At 37.5% G+C, this 12146-nt stretch overlaps 1 protein-coding gene across 1 annotated transcript in view; it reads left to right on the forward strand.

The window, feature by feature from the left end:
- Positions 1-12146, forward strand: part of CNTNAP5 (contactin associated protein family member 5) — a 1495600-nt gene that overhangs the window by 115924 nt on the left and 1367530 nt on the right. The window lies entirely within an intron of this gene.

Consider the following 12146-nt stretch of genomic DNA (forward strand, 5'->3'; position numbering starts at 1 on the left):
AACAACAACAACAACAAATTCCTTTATTGTATATTGCCTTTCCCCTCAAACAATTAAATACATATCTGCCCTGTAGTTAGTGATTTACTCTAAGATTCCCCACCCCTAGTAACCTTAACAGAATGTTTCTTTCTGTGTGTAAGCTTTTTTCTTGACTTTTTATAGTAGTTATCTCATACAATATTCATCCTTTTGTGATTGACTCACTTCACTAAGCATAAGATCCTCTGGATTAATCCATGCTATAAATGGATGAATGTTTAAACATATTATGGTCTGTACACACAATGGAATTCTATGCAGTGTTAAAGAATAATGAATCTATGAAACACCTCATAACCTGGATGAACCAAGCAGAGTTTTCTGATAGAAAGATGTGAGGAAAGTATGGGAAGATTGGAGAAGTGCAACTTTCAGATTTGTTGACATTATTATAAGTTCTTATCAGTTATTTATTTCCCAGCTCATTCTAAACAGGAGTACAATGGCTTGCAAGAGGCATATGATAGAAAAGTATGATACAACAACAGAGATTGAATACATAGCAGATTATTCTGTGACAAGTGCCATCTTTTTTAACATTGTTATTGCATATAATTTGCCAAGCTTATTCTGCAAATTAAACAGATTAAGATAGAAATATCAGAACTTGTTCTTTGTTTCCTTTTTATTTCTAATTACTAATTAGATGACCCAAGTGGCTAGACACTTTGCAAGGTCAGTGTGAAGGAAATATATATATATATATATTTGTTTTTGTGAATTTTTTTTTTTTTTTTGGTTAAACAGAAGTAGCATGAGAATCTCCCGGAGACATTCTGGAAAGTGAGTATTGAGCAGCCAGAGAGAGGACAAGAACCATCACTCTAGGAGAAGGAAGGAGATAGAGAAGACAAGATGGAGAACAGTAGGGCATGTAAGAAAAAGCAAACTCAATATATTCTTCTTATAAAAATCTACAGAACATGAGTTATATATATATATTTTTTCTCATTTACCACTACGGATCAAATACCCCTCTCCCAACAAAAAACAAAAAACAAAACAAAACAAAAAAACACCAGACTTCATGACAAAACTGTCTTGCTAATGGTGACCAGTTTTTAAAAGGTCACACGATTGTGCTGGTTCATTGCTCTCTACTTGTACACTATTGTGTATACTATAAAGTGTCCCTAAAGTCCTACTGATAGAGACACAATGGTGCTGGAAAAAACATGGGCATGGAATATATCTAAGAGGACCTGGATTTGAACCCTTGGTCCACCAACACCAAGCCCTGTACCCTTAGGAAGTTATTTTGCTTCTTCTCTGTTCAATTTGTTTTTCTAGGGAATGGATAGAACAATATTTCTCATGATGGATAATGGGGAAATTAGAGAGAATATATACATGGAATGTCTGTCATATAGTATGTACTCAACAAATGGTTGGCATCTTTGCTTTATATCACCCCAAACCGAAAAAAAAAAAAAAAACCACACACACACACACACACACACAAACCCACTGCCATCAAGTCAATAGTCAATTCTGACTCATAACCACCCCCTTTGGGTTTCCAAGTCACTAAATCTTTATGAAAGTAGATTGTGCAGTCTTGCTCCTGCAGAGTGGCTTATGGGTTTGAACCAACAACCTTCTGGTTAACAGTGAGATGCCTTAAGCACTGTGGTAACAGAGCTCCTTTTACACCAACCCAGTTGATCATATATAAAACGCAACGCAAGGCACTGCTTCAAGTAGGATCGGACTCAGCGAGCCCTCCCTGGTTTTCCAAGGTGGTATCATTATGGAAGTAGATTGCCCAACCTTCCTTCCGAGGAGTGGCTGGTGGGTTTGAACTGCCAGCCTTCTGGTTATCAGTCAAATGTCTTAGGCACTAAGCCATCAGAGCTCCTATATATAGGAAGATAATGTTTTCAACCTCTAGATGCTAGAATAATGAAAACCAGGCATTTGTACAGCCTGACCTCAGTCTGAATGTTCAAATCATGGATATTGAAAAGGACTTCTCAGCTGATTAACAAAAAGAGTATGTTTTAATCATGCAAATATTTGACTTGAATTCATTATGTTTTTTTGTAGGGAACTGCTTAGATTGGGCTTTCTATATAAAATAACAGAAAAACAATCTTCTTTCTGATTGAGTCTTTAAATAAACCAAGTGATACCCATGTATACTCCTATTCAACACACACACATTCATACACAAACACACACATATGCATACATTCACAAACATATACATCATTTACCTTGATTAGTAAAAATATAAGGTTTCAGTTTCAAGAGAGCAGGAATAGGACTACCAGTCCTTTCTGAGGCAACATGATTATAGACAGCTAGAGAGGTCAACCAAATCATGGTTTCTTGGGGAAAGCTTGAAACCATATATTTGAAAGATTCAGTATCAGCACCAAGCCAAAAAACCAGAGGGAAAGCTGAATTATGCCTGCGAATTGGCCAGCCCAAGCTCACGCGAACTGGGATGTGTTGAGAATAGGTCAGGGCCAAGGTAGAAGGATCCTGGTTGATCAATTCCAGCCACCTCTAGTGGTTTTGTGAACTTTCTCAAATACCAGAGACAGGACAGATACTTAGAGTCAAAGCCAGCTGTATTCATTATTGTTGTTTTATTTGCTTCCTTCACTATATTTCACTATACTACTATCAGGTGTAGGTGTGTGTTTGTGCGTGCATATGTCCCTGGATGGGCATATCTATGTATCTTTGCCAGTGTCTGGCCAAGTATCTATGGATGCAGCAATTATTTTCCATGTCTGAGTTTGCTTTGTGATGAAGACAACATAAAACATCAATCTCACAGTCTCAGGAGATCCCAGATTCACTGTTCTCACCTATGAGTGGTATAACTAGTGGATTTAGGGGGCCTTCCCACTCCAGGTGCTTTGGCTGGAAGCAAGTACATTCACTGTTTTAGGAGTATAGGTTTTCAGACATGGCCTCTGATAAATACTACATAGCCTCTCTCATGTTCACTGAGCTGCACAGCTGTGCCTTTCCTACTTAGACAGGGAAAGTGCCATGAGTAAAGCTCCAGGTATGCTCTGTTTTGTCATCTGAGATCTCCTAAGGGAAAAGAATGTCTTTGTAGTGTTGCACATCAATGCTTGTTTGCTTATCCCTTAGTGCCAATTTCACTATTTGTGGTCATTTTGATCCAAATGGACTCTAAGCACCTCTGCCCACTATAATTATGCTAATAACATCTTCCTGGCTATACTGATGGGGTCATTATCCCCCTTCTTGCTCATAGGGTGCAAATTACCACTTTAACATCCAATGCTTCTGTCCTAATCGATCATTGCCCTTCATACTGGCCACTGCTAGAACTCAAGATATACTATCTGAAAAAGGATGCTTTGTATCTGTACTCCCTAGAAACATTCAGAGATGAACAAATGAGGGTATTGGGGGCACCATGCTGGAGAGAGATTATAGCAAGTTAAGGAACAGAGAAGCCCCTCTGGCAAGGTTTTTAGATGCAGTGACTGAAACTAATTCATGGATAAAGGAATCTGACATAGAATTGGAGCTGGTGCAGGGTGTATGTACAGCCTGGCTTATATAGGTGACAGAGTGCTGGTCTGGGAGCTGGGGACCTGTCTTCTGCTTCAGCAACTCTGGCTGGACTGCACAAAATTAATGGCCCATCACATTTCCATTCACAGCCTGAGGATGGTAAAAAGAATAGAGTCAGTCAATCAGGTTGCAGGTCAGTGCAAAGTCAAACATCCAAGCGGGTGATCCAGTAGCCACAAGGAGACAAATCCAAAGTCCCCAGCAGTACCTCGTGTTGGCAACATTCTCTTTGCTCCTACCACATAGCCTGCACTTACAAGTTAGGTCTTTGGAGTCCCTTGGTCAGGGTTCTAATTCATTTTAGCTGTTGACATTGAGGAAGTTGCTTAATCTTTTCCAAACATAGTTTCCTCATTATAGAAAAAAAAAAAAATAAAGTTATTAACTCTCAACAGCCTGTTGTGAGGATTAACCCTTATCTCCCAGGTATGTGACAAGGGCTCAAACACCAACCATTAATAGTATTATTATTTATGTTGCTGCTGTTAGCTGTTGTCAAGTTGACCCCTGACTTAATATGACCCCATGCATAATGAAATGAAACACTATGCTGCATCATCTTCATAACTGGTTGCAGGTAGAATCGTTGAAGTCCATAGGGTTTGCATTGGCTCATTTTCAGAAGGAGATCACCAGATTTTGCTCCCTAGCCCATCTTAGTCTGAAAGCTCTGTTGAAACTTGTTCAGCATCACAGCAATGTGCACTCTTCCACTGACAGATGAGTAGTGACTATGCAAGAGGTGCATTGGCTGGGAATTAAATCTGGGTCTGCCTCATGAAAGGCAAGAACTGTAACATGAAACCACTGATACATTGTATTCTTATCTATACAACTGAAGAAAAGTTGGATATATCTTATACTGTGCTATCCCAATGCCACCATGCCTACAAACACTTTAAATTGTTCTAGTCTAAATGACTAGAAATTGCTGTTTTTACAAAACTAAATTCATGTGTCATTTGACTGGATTGATTAAATCAACCACAGGGCATTTATGGACATTATATCAATCTCTTTGCAGACCAGAAACTGACTTGGCTCAATTTGGCTCTGAGAGAGAGTTAAATTTTGTCTTAAAAAAAAAAAAAAAAAAAAAGGGACAGCCCTCAGAATGATTTACGAATAGGTCTCTGATGCATAAAATCTCATTTTCTTTAGTGTATTTGTCAAAAGATTATCCGATGTATATCTTGTGTGGGACTTGGTTGGTATAACCCACTCAGCGTCTCATGCAGAGGGCATATTTTTACTGAGACTTTCTTTTGACAGGTCTGGGAATGATCATATTTGACTGATGTGTTGGTGTTCTTCCTTTAACTTCTGTACTATGAACTTTATATCATATTTTACTTCCCTGCATATTAATGCCTGGGTCTTCATGTGCAGATGAAGTGAGCCCATAAAACTAAGGCTGTCAGCCAATTAGGATTCATCTGACAAGCAACACTTTGTCTTTTGTGTGCTAACCCGGGAGCGGTGAAAAGACAGCATCTTGTTTCCCTTTCCAAAAATACACCCCCATAGAATAGAAATTACATAAGCATTTTGCTGGGTTAAGCATAATGTGGATTTATGATGGAGAAGATAGATGAGAGTATTTTTTTTTTTAACATGCTGCAAAAACCTTTAAAGTTATTTACTGTCCTCATTATCATTAGAAAGCAAGTGTTATCTGATCTATCTGTCTGGTATTTTATGGTGAAACTCTATTTTAAGATTCATAATTTTTATACATAGCCTATGTTTCATGGCATATGCATGCTATATGAGAAAGATGATGCCTGATGGATGTATGAATACCTTCACAAAAGCATGTTTGAAAAAATTGAGAAAATATTTTCTAACAGGATGCAAAGTTTGGGTCTTGAACAAAGTTGTGCTGGTCAGAAGAACATTTGGAAATAATGGCTTTTGGATTTAGGTAGGGTGAACCTAAGTCAACATTCAAATCCTCACCTTTGGGGTCATGGTGATTAATTTCCATTCTAACTGTAACTCCTCTTAAAGGCAAGAAATCCAGTAGATATTCCCTGGTGATCAAAAACCCCATGAGCTGTTGGCAGAATTAACAAAGCCGTCAGGATTTCTTTGGGATATTGCATGTCTCCCTGAATGTCATTTAATTATGGAGTCTAAATATGCATATGGCACATCAGGAAGACTAAATATATTAGTCTTCTGAGCTTCAACTCCTGTTTCTCTACACATGTATCAATTTTGATTAAATTAGGGAGAATGTTTTGATATAAAACATATAAATTTATGTAGTTTTCTAGAAGAATGATTTGCATTGTTTACATAGAATAAGTATCTAGGGAAAATATATATTTTTCTAACATGCAGCTTTGGTTAATATAAAATGTTCTTTATATAAGTTTATGTTCACAACTTGGGACCATTTGGGGAAAATACTCCTGGGAAGCAAACTACTTTGAAGAAGTAAAAGTGGAAACTCAGGAGCACAGGGGAAGCACAATAGGACTTAGTTTCTTTCACTTTAAAATATGCAGTTGGAAGGTTGGGCAATCCTACTTCCATAGTGATACTGCCTCGGAAACCCAAGGAGGGGTCTCTATGAGTTGGGGTCGACTCGAGGGCACATGACAGCAACAACAACAACCCTGAGTAGAGCCCTGATATATAGTAGTTAAAGTGCTCAGCTGCTAACCAAAATGTTAGTGGTTCAAACCCTTCAGCTGTTCAGTGGGAGAAAGATGTGGCAGTCTGCTTCCATAAAGATTTGCAGCCTTGGAAACTCTATGGAGCAGTTCTACTCAATCCTTACAGAGTCACTGAGTTGAAATCAACTCTTTGACAGTGAGTTTGGTTTTGGTTTATTACTCACTCACAACCCAGGTAAAGATTCTTGAAGGAAAATTTTGGGTGTGCAGTGATGGGGTGATACGGATTGAGTGAGAAAGCTTCTGAGTGCATCAAGATCAAGATCAAGTCCTCAAAACAATGCTTTCAAAACAAGTGAAACTAATTTGGAATGGGATTGAACTTGTCCTTAATTGTGTGCATTTGGGGCCCGCTGCTCTCACCTCCAGCTCAGTAGGATGGATCAGTTTCTGTCTTTGGACCAATTGCTATTGGCAAAACAGGAATAAGTCATTGTTTTATGACTATTACAACTATTATGTTGAAACAGTCAACAACGAGAATTATCCTTTTAAAAGTATCACACTTAAAATATTTTTAAGTGGTTGTAAATGAACATTATTATAACCAATCTTAAGTGCTGAGTTTTGTTTTGATACTCCTCTGAGTATCAGTCTGTATGGGAGGTTCACAAGTTTTATTCACTGACCAGTTAACACATGCTCTGGGGTATTACCAATATTATATAATTTAATTCAAGCAAGAATAAGTATTATTGTCCCCATTTTAGAGATCAGAAAATTGTACTTCACAAAAACCAGTTATCTTTGAATTGATTCCAACTCATGGCAACCACATGTGTGTTAGAGTAGAACTGTGCTCCACAGGATTTTCAATAACTGATCTTTTGGAATTGTATGAATAAGCCTTTCTCCAATATGCTCTGGGTAGACTCAAACTCTATAGTTCATAGAAACTACGAATTTTACTCCAAGTTACCCATAAACTCAGTACTCTTGTTAAATTTGGTAGACATAGAGAAGAATTAAAAATGAAGCCCATAGAAGCCCATGCCTATATGTCTACATGTGTAAAATTTATAAATCAAGCTGAACAATCATTAAAAGATTTAAGTTCTATCCTCCATTGTTAACAAATAACCATTCATAAAAATGTAGATTCTAGGTTCAAATTTAGAAACACACAATACACACCATCCTTCCCTTCCCACCCATCCTTACCTCATGAGGGGCTGAGCCTATATTTCTTCCACATTTCTCCCAATGCCTCTCTCACTCATATCTTGTCCAATGGGTACATAGTGATCTGTGGCTTGCCCCATCTTCCCTGGGAAGATGGACCTGAGAGAGGCCTGCTTAGGCCCAGGAAGTAGGCTTCAGATCACTTGGTCTGGAAACTCTGTGGTCTGGATCCCTGACACAGTGTTGACTGGAGTGAGAGGTAACAAATTTGACAGGGGAAGTAAACTCTCCAAGGGACACCATCACCTGCAAAGGCACACATAATATTCATTGCCAGAAAGAAAGCAAAAGGGTATGCAGGACAGTAGCCTCTTCTACCCTGGTCTAAAGAAGATATTAGAGCCTTGATGTAGTGATAAAAATCCAAACCTAAGAGTTTGAAGACAAATTCAAATGCAAAAACTGGTATAATTTCCACTCTATACTTCTGACTCGACAACACATAACAACAACAATATCCTTCTGACTGCCTACTGCTTTAAATGAAAAATAAAATAAAAGTATGACACTAGCTTTCTTACCCTTTCAGAAATACTTTTCATATGAACAAAACGAAAACCTTCAAGAATCAGGCTTCAGTGCAGAACTTTTGAGTTCCTTTCTGCCCTTGAGGAATTCTTCAGGCCCCAAAGCAGGGCCTCCATTAAGCTGAGTTAGGTTTTTTTTCTTTGGGGTTTTCTCAAATTGGGCCCTCAGAGCACCCCAGGACCACTTATCCATGAGCAGTACCACGATAAGATATTCAGAGCTCTGTAGATTTCCCAGCTGTGCTTCCAGAGATAGGAGCTTAGGGATGCTTTGTGTTTGCAATCTCAAGAAAACAAGCAACGATAAGAGTCAGGGATAAGGATTTTTTTCTTACTTTTAGTCTGAAAACAGAAACTGATAAGAGAAAAAGGGTCCTATAGACTGACCCAAAAAGCAAATGCTAGCTGAACAAAAGGGAGCCCTGAATAGAGCAAGATAAGGTATTTACACAATAGGAAACTGTAGGATATTCATCCATTCAAGGCACAAACTTATCCTATAACATACATTAGAGCAACAAGTAAATTAATAAATAAAATCATAGAGTAAAAAAGAAAAAAATTCCTCAAGTCTGTGCTATCAAAATAGGTCAAAAGATGCAATCTGATTGAAAGAAAACAAGTGAATAAACTGACTCAATTGGAAAACAGAATATATTTTTTTGGTCAATTAGATATCTACTTACTCAAAAGAGTTAATAAGGATAAACCAGTGCTGAGATAGAGGAAGCATAACAGTCCTTATAACCCAAAAATTACAAGTGCAAATAAGATGTCTTGAAATATACTCTCTATGACTATGACAAACTCATACTCAATGCACCATATATTTCCTGTGAGTGTTGTGAACTAAACAATATTGGAAATCACTTCCAGTAGAGTATAGAAGAGGGAAAGATGAAATTGGGTTGAATGAATCAGAGAAAAATTTATGGAGAAAGTAGGGTTTATATGTTTATCCTCGAGAGGGAAAGCATTAAATTTGCAATTAAAGGGGAAGGTGTATCAATTCCACAAGAGAAGGAGAATAATGAAACACCATCAGGAGTGCACAGAAAGGATAAAGGCTTTCTGTAGCCTTCTGTAAACAAATTCCTTCTGTAGCTATTTGTAGGGCTTCTAATATTCTGAAGACTCATCTTCAGACTGAGAGACTCAGGCTCACTCTGTGGTCTGAGAAGCCTAGGGGTAGGTGAGCTAGATGACAAGAGCAAGAATGCAAATATGAAGAGTGGGCATCATGGTGAAGCAGTGACGTGATACTGAGTGAATTGGGAAAATGCATCATTTAACTTGATGCAGGACAGACTCAAGGAGAGGGAATTGGAGTCAAGAAAATCTAATGAGAATCTCTGAACTTACAGTTTCTCAATTTTCATCTTAAAGTTAGGGGAAAAAAAGATACAGCTTCAGTCTTCTCCTTTTTAAGCTTCCTTATATTTCAAAATATATAGTTTTGCCTTGAGAAATTCTTGGTTTTCTTTCTAGGTTTTAATTGTGTGGGCTTGTAACATAAAATTATTTTTCTTGTCCTCCACGTGAAACTATCCTATAATAGGTATCATCAAAAATTAAGCAGAGAAGAAGCCTATTTTTGAGACATTTTTAGTTTTCCAGATCCCCCGTCTGGACTTGCAGTTTTCATTTACATTCTTTAGTTTTAATAAGATGGATTTCTTTGGCTTATGATATAGGTACTTTTTTCTGGCAATATGAGCTCTGGTAGTGTAGTGTCTAAGGCACTTGACTGCTAACCAGAAGGCTGGCAGTTCAAACCCACCAGACACTCCTCAGAAGGAAGATGGGGCAATCTACTTCCATAGTGATACTGCTTAGGAAACCCAAGGAGGGGTCACTATGAGTCGGGTCTGACTCGAGGAAACATAACAACAACAACAACAACAATATTAAATATGTTATGAAACTTGATTAAAATAGTCATTAATAGGAGCCTATTGTAGAAATATATACCAGACACTTTTTTTTTTAAATAGAATATGTACTTACAGAAAAGGAATCAAATGTCTTTCCAGAAACTATCTTCTCTGTTGCTTACCTATTCAAAGTAGGGCCAGAAAAGAAAAGATAGACCACCTGTTAATTGATAAAATTTTAGAATCAAGATAATAAAACTCTTGATTTAACATTTTACAGAGAGGAAGAAAGAGTGGGTGAATTAAACCAATTTTAATGCATCTTCTTCCCACTCATTGATTGTGTGTTGATGATCAAATCACTTAATTTCTCTAAGCCTACTTTATATAACTGTTGAAATGATTAAATTAGATAGAGACACATACGTAAATAGACAGATAGATGATAGTTATTGATAGATAGCTGCTGCTGATGAGTCACTTCTGACGCAGGGCAACTTTATTATGTACAACAGAACAACAGATTACCCATCCTCACGATTGCTAGCAAGTTGAAGTCCATCGTAAAAGGTGGGTGATAGAGTGAAAGACTCTATATACATATGAGTCATAATTAAAAACAATTATCAGAGGTCCGTGCCGTGATATAGAGCTAGGGATAAGCTATTATGTTCAGATGGCTCAAAGGGAAAGATAGACTTCCAAATTCCAAATTCACCCATGTTTATTATATCTGCAGTTCTTTGCTTCCTCATTTAATCTCTCAGTGTTCAGGCCTCAGATTTAAGGAGCTTTTCTTAGCCACGATAATTGTTTTATTTCCCACTTTACCCATTAGAGTTGCTGACCAGAAAAAACTAAATTTGTTTCCTACAGACAGAACATGAATAAAATGAGCCTTCATGTTTGCCTACTGGTCCTGGAAAGGAACAAAAGGAATACCCCACTAAACCCTACCTGCAAGGCATGGATCCTGGTTAACTCAGTGTGATTAGAGTACAGTGCTGTCACCTCCCCCCAGCATATTCCAGAGGGACACAAGTGAAGGCATCATTTGTAAAATATCCTTCTTAATAAAAATCAATGTTATTTGTTAATTACAAACATTATTAACTACAGTTATTATGCATCCCAATATTTTTGATGTTGCCATTGAAGCTCAGAAAGTTTCAGCAACTTGAGTAAGTATCAAGGTCAGTTAGTGGAAGAGCTGGTGCTCATGTCTAAAACCATGTGATTTCAAAGTGTGCAAGAGAATAGAATGCAAGTCATGTATGGAATTTTAAACTTTCTAGTAGTGTCATCATAAAAGCAAATGAAACAGGTGGCATTGATTTTAATAATATATTTAATTAACCCAGTATTCCAAAGTGTTAATGAGGTAATTTTTTTTCCTATTAAGTCTTTAAAACCTAGAGTGTATATCATATCAAGAGCAAATCTTAATTTGGCAGAGAAACGTCAAGTACCTAGTAGCCAAGTAATGGACAGTCTAAACAAGATACTTTTCATTAGACTATACTACCTCTAAAACTCATCTGCCTCTAACACTTTCACATAGCAAATCTAAGCTATATACCACACTTTAAATTTCTAATGCTGTGGAGACATAAAAGGACCAAAAATAAAGTGAACTGAAAACAAAATTCCCTAAAGGTGAACTTTTTGTGGTTTTCAACATGAAAGGTTTGAATGATCCAATTAAAAAAACTAAGGAAAAAAAAAATTATCAGTCACTTTCGAGGTTGACATTTACACAACCCTGTGCCTTACTGGATTTAAAATATACCTACATATAGTAGATGTCAAAATATGATTCCATCAAAACCTACGTGTATTTGGATGATTGGCCCAATCCAAGGAAAGGACACTTCAGCCGCAATTTTCAACTCTAAAATTCAGAGTCTGGGTGACTTTCTTTCACTTGTGGAAATGTTAGGGACTTTTACAAACTCTACAGTTGATGCTACTGTACATGTGGAATTTCTTTCTCCTCAAGTTCAACAATTTAGTCTATCTAAAATGAGGAAGACTTTAGTATTTTTCTTCTCTGGGTTTGTCAGGCTGAATCTAAATTTAGGAGATTATATTTAGATAATATAATCTAAATATAGGCTCACAGGTGAGGAAAGACAACGCAGGGATGCCAGAGTAGCAGGCCGAAAGAGCAGGGAAGGGGATAAAAGCCTTGAGCCCCAGGCTCACAGGTGAGGAGAGACAACGCAGGGACGCCAGAGTAGCAGGCCGGAAGAGCAGGGAAGGGGATAAAAGCC

Source organism: Orycteropus afer, unplaced genomic scaffold, assembly GCF_000298275.1.
Source record: "Orycteropus afer afer isolate SDZICR_OR568_19922 unplaced genomic scaffold, OryAfe1.0 scaffold00004, whole genome shotgun sequence".
NCBI classification, from domain to species: Eukaryota; Metazoa; Chordata; class Mammalia; order Tubulidentata; family Orycteropodidae; genus Orycteropus; species Orycteropus afer.